We start from the raw sequence: 5,707 nt of genomic DNA on the forward strand, positions 1-5,707 counted from the left end.
ATATGTATATATAAACAGCTCTTGAAACCCAATTTATTAACATCTCTAGGAAGAATGCATATCGCCCGCCACCTTCCATGGCAGAGTTTCAGACTGAGTTCATCTTACGCTGACGGGAACAGGTTCGATCTGTGTTGATCTCATCTCATAAATGTGAGTGAGTTAAAGCATTTTTTGTGTTTTCAGTTAGCTGTGGCAGCCATCTTGACTTGGGTCGACTGTTAATGATTTGCAGAGCTACAGCCAATGAGAACTTTCTGACAGTTACACTAAATCAATCCTGTGATTCTGAAAACATTTTGCTAACAGACAGTGTTGCCTCTAAGGGTTAATGCCAAAGTTTCAAGCAGTTTACACAGCGTGAAGCGCTCTTAGTGATGTGCACGAGTCTTTGCTTCGAACTCTCAAAAGATCAGCTGAATTTGTCCGATCTGCAAAGCAACAGACACTTGTGTTCTTGCTCGGGTTGTTTAGCTGTGATGGACATCTTACATCTTTTCATGTTTTATTTTCTACATAATCTGTTTTTATTTCTGGTGATGTTGCAAAGTCGCTCCGTAGTGTTGCTTTATTCCATTTTGCCTCTCTAAGTGCTGTATCACACAAAGCCGGCAGCTATTAGGCCTCGTTTCCAGCAGCTGCTTAATGATCTGTATTATTTGACATATGTGAGTGTGTTTCTGCATCAAGGGCTTTTATTGGGTCACTGGCTCGCCTTATGGAAGCAGCAGCAGGACACACCGACATTAACTCGCTTCTTTTTAATGACGGTACAAAGTCAGAAACACACCGAGGCAAATAAATCAGCAGAAGAGTGGAAGAGTACAGATTTAGGCTCAACATTAAACCATGTCTGTGACAGCAGACATCTGACGTATCGGAGCCTGAAAAACAAGTGAGTTAGCAACTTTCATTTTCACGTGTGGCTGCATCTCGGTGTAAGAAGGTCTCGATCAAAAATTAGGTGGCCAAGTCAAAATCCAAAATGGCTTCGTCAGAATCTGTCACTTTGTGCTGACTCGGAGACAAGCAACGAAAAAGCATAAAAACTGCCTCTGTTCTTGTACACAGTGTCACTTCTTGAATATCTGGCACCAAACAACATTTAGGTTTATCTGTATTCTCTGTTCAGAGCAGAAAAACACTCACCTTGAACACTACAAACATTTATTACTGGGATCCCTCCGTGAAGGGACCGCAGCTCGTCTCCACAGATTCATGTAAGATTTTACAGTTGTTGCTCAAACTCTTTAGTTTTGCAGAATTAGACCTCAGGTGTGTCAGCCGACTGTCCACGGCACGCTAACGGTTCTTTTGTTCCCAGGTGGAGAGGAGACACAAACTCAGTAAAACCATCCATCCATCCATCTGTCCATCCATCCATCCATCCATCCGTCCATCTGTCCATCCATCCATCCATCATCTTTTACGGAGGTCGCCAGTGCCCATGTCCAGCAGTCACTGTGCGAGGGGAGGGGGACACCCTGGACAGGTCTCCAGTCCATCACAGGGACACCTGGAGACAAACAACCATTCAGTCTCTCACCTGGGGAATATTTAGAGTTACCAGTCAGTCTAACGTGCATGTTTTTGTTCTGTGGGAGGAAACCAGCGCACTAAGAAAACCCACGCAGCACGGAGAGAACATGTAAACTCCTCAAAATCAAGAGAGGTGAATTATTTTGACCTTTTAATGTCGATGAGGCAGGACAATTTACAAGCTCAGCGCTGAGGCGTCTGTCCGACTCGTCTTAACCTGGAAGCGGAAGCGGAGGCCCCCTGCGACAGAGCGCTGCAGCTTTTGTTGGCCCTTGGCTCCGCCTCCACATCTGGAGCGGGCACAGCCTATCAGAGTGCATCAGTGGGGTGACTGTGCATGACCTCATTAGTCTGATCTGGTTCTGATGGTGGATAATGGGGTGATGTGCAAATCTAAGTGATGGAATCGAGCAGAAACGAACCGACTACTTGTCGGGTGCTGACCCTGGGACCGCTCGTTGTGACCAGCTGGGACTGGTCTGATCTGTTCTGAACCAGGTCATGAGTCAGACCAGACCGGGCCTCCAGCAAGGTTGAACTTCTACCAGCTGGGGTCTCACTCGGCTCTTCAACCTTCAGGAGAACGTCTCCACGATGTCTCGCATCGTGAGCGTCTTCATGATCACAGAGTGCACAGACCTGCGGCTTCGGTTTAAATATGCTCCGAAAATTAGAGCCACAACTTTTCTCTCAGATTCATCAGAGTCAGGGTGGATCTCTCCACTCCAGCTAGAACTCATCTGAGTTTTGCTGTGGGAATCTCCACTCCACCATAAGTGCCCTAGAGCTTTGATTTTTACGTGTGTGGGGCCAACAACACGAGTCGAGGCGAGTAAGATGTGCACGGAGGTGGACATGCCTCAGACCCACTTCACGAGCCACAAAGACCAAAACGATGGTGACTTTCACAAACATGCTGCTGGTTGGTGGGCACAGTGCGTGATCTTTCATTTACCAACCAGAAGACACTGAGCTCAACCAATACGTGTAATCTTCTGAGCACGCTATTAGTTTGGGGTTATTTGAAGACAAACGTATTTATTAGATGCTCTAACCAGAGCTCGTGCTCGTCCGTTAACTTCACGGAACAAACTCGTTTTTTAAAGAGTCATTAAGCTGAGATCTTTAGAAAAATGAGTATCAAGTACATTTATATACAGCTTAAAGCCAAGATTTACTAAAGTGATGATTTTTATAAACTCAATGAAACATTTTGTGTGGTGAAATTATGAAACATGGAAAAGAAACTGAGGCAGCGGTTAGTCCGACCTGACGGTCGACTCTCTGGTCAGCGAGGGGACTCAAGACCAGAACCAGCAGAGAAACACAACTAAATGGTTTTTATTAAATTAATAAATACATAAATAAAAAAAGTGCTGAAGGATGCATAGCTGGAAACATCTGAAGTGATGCGAGCTAATCTTTTGTTTCCCAGAATGTCCATTCAAGTTGTAACACCGTAAAAAATAGTGATGTTTGTATTTTACATAGATGGGTTTCTTTTTTATTATCTGGCAAGCAAATTAACTCAACACAACTAAAACAATGTTCTAAGACATCAATTTAATATTTTACAGGTTCTGCAGAAAGAGATGTCCATGTCTTTGTTACCTGGAGTCAGAAGAGATGAGTGTGGATTTGTTTTATCCGACAGCAGCAGCGCATCACCTGGATGAAATGACTCTTCTTCCATCTGTGCAAAGACACAGCATTTATCTCCGACTGTCAAATAAGTCCCACCAGACAACACGACCCCAAAGGACTCCACTCTCCTGTGGGGTCCATAAAGTTCTGTCTTATCTTCAGCGTGACAGGCTCCCTAACCCGGGGCGTCCACCACCGAGTTCGAGACGGTCCCAGCGAGAAGAACCAGCTCCAGGAAGCCACTTCAGCAACTGAGGCGCAGAACGTGGCCCACTGTCCATGACATCATCAGCACACCAATGAAAAATCAAAAAGTAGCCAGATGATAGATCTAAATTAAAAATAGATCAAAGCTATAAAAGCAGCAGTCGACTATAGCTACAAGCAACAGCTTCATAAAGAAAAGCTAAAAGAAGCAAAAGGCTAGCTAAAAGAAAAAGCAGCAACAAGACTATAAAAGTGAATGATAGATGAAAAGTTTAAAAAAATAAAGTTAGCATTAGCAGATTTCAATTTGGAAAATGTTTTTGAAAGAGTAAAAGGATCCCAGTGGATTTCTTCAAGTAACATGTCAGTCAATAAAAGTATTTTGAAATGTAAGAAAAATAAAAGTACACCGCCTGAATGAGTTGAGCATTTAGATAAAACAGCACAAAATACGCTGACTCAGCATGCACACAATTAAATATAAAAGTGAGTTTTTACAGACTGAGTTCTGCTGAAAAGAAGCAAATGTGCGTTTTTTAGATTTGAGCGAAGAGATTTTAGCTCCATCCCAATAAAAGCTCCATTATCTAATGGAGTTTGGACCAGACTGCCCAGTTTCATTTCCTGTAAGCCTCATTTATCTGATCAGCAGGAGGAGAGAAGTGCTAACGTCTCATAACTGCTGCCAAAAGTGCTTTCATACATTTCTTAATTAGTTTAAATGATGCATTTCACATGCATGGATACAGATCCACGTTTAAAGTAAAGGACTACGCACACTTTTGTATTAAACCTTCTTTTTTTATTTTGAACAGTTGAGATAACTTCAAACATTTAATTAAACTTAATGTAAAAAAGATATTAATTACAAAATTTAGCACTTGTGTACATCAGCATTATGTCACCATGGGGCCTGTTAATATTTGGAGCATCAATGTTCACCTTTCCATTAATTTTAATATTGTTTTATTAATGTCAATATGCTTCTTAATGCTAAACATTTGTTCCAGAATCATCTGGTGAAAGAAACCCAGACACTGCAGAAAACAAAGCACTGATGTGTTCTGTGTCTCAGATCCTTCTGGGTTTATGTCGTCACAGAACCACCGGAGCAGAAACAGCCAAGATGAGGGACAGACAGGAGGAAATGTTGGGATGTTTGCTGCATGATGCTGGAAGCTGCAACATCACAACTCATCAGCTGCATGAGCATGCTTAGAGGGAGCAAGGTGTGCAGAAATACAGGATTACGGGAAGTCGCAGTAGATAATCCAGCAGCGGGACCGTGTGGCAGTCCTGCCCAACCTGCAGCAGGTGTGGACTGGTGGCTGAGCAATGGTTTGTAGCTGTGGAGAGACTGTGGGGCTGGAAACTGACAAAAATAATCTTCATGTGTTTTTGTTTTCACCACACGGTGAAAAATAGTTTCACTGTTGGATTACAGATCCTCCTTTGTACTGCACGTGTTACTGGATTGTACTACCAAAAGTACACGCTCATCAGTACAACTGTGCAAAACTTCACAATTTACATTTTGATGTATTTTTATTGTTTTTGCTGTTGATAGTTTGAAGACTGACCTCAATATTTAAGTAGTTACTGAAATTATTGTTTGGATGGACTGATTTAAAAAAAAAAATTTTTTTTAATTAATTTTATTTTACAGACAGAAAATTATTGAAAGAGTTGGATGAAAGTCCAATTTTATTTATTCTACTCAAATAAAACCTCTCTTGTTGATCCAATGTGTAAATAGTGTTGCAAACATTGGGGGGATGACAAAGACATTGTAAAATTATTTGTGTTTTGATAAAGACTTCTCGTTCATTTGCTCTAATTTTAGTTTAATGATTAAATTATTTAATTATTTCTTTAGTGACATTTTATATAAAACACAAGACTTTTTATAAAAATATAATGAAACAGAACTGTTCATAAGTGATCCAATTAATTTACGATGACTAAGAATGTGTGTATTGTTTGCTTGGTCACATGACTGGTTTAAATTAATTAGATTAAATAAACTGGGAAACAAAAATCAGCTGAACTTCATGCAGGGAACGACAAACTTAGATTCACACTAACACACTCTGATACTTCAAAGAGGAGGTGTGTGTGTGCGTGCGTGCGTGCGTGTGTGTTGTCAGAACAGAAAACTGAAACTGACTGATCCTATTAGGATTTACTGCTGGACCACCTGAGCAGGAACACACACCTGATAAAGATTCTTAATCATGAATATAGACAAATGAGATTCTGACACACTCGCTCACACACACACACACACACACACACACACACACACACACACACACAC

The sequence above is a fragment of the Nematolebias whitei genome, chromosome 7 (genome assembly GCF_014905685.2).
Source record: "Nematolebias whitei isolate Nwh7 chromosome 7, NemWhi1, whole genome shotgun sequence".
Classification (NCBI taxonomy): domain Eukaryota; kingdom Metazoa; phylum Chordata; class Actinopteri; order Cyprinodontiformes; family Rivulidae; genus Nematolebias; species Nematolebias whitei.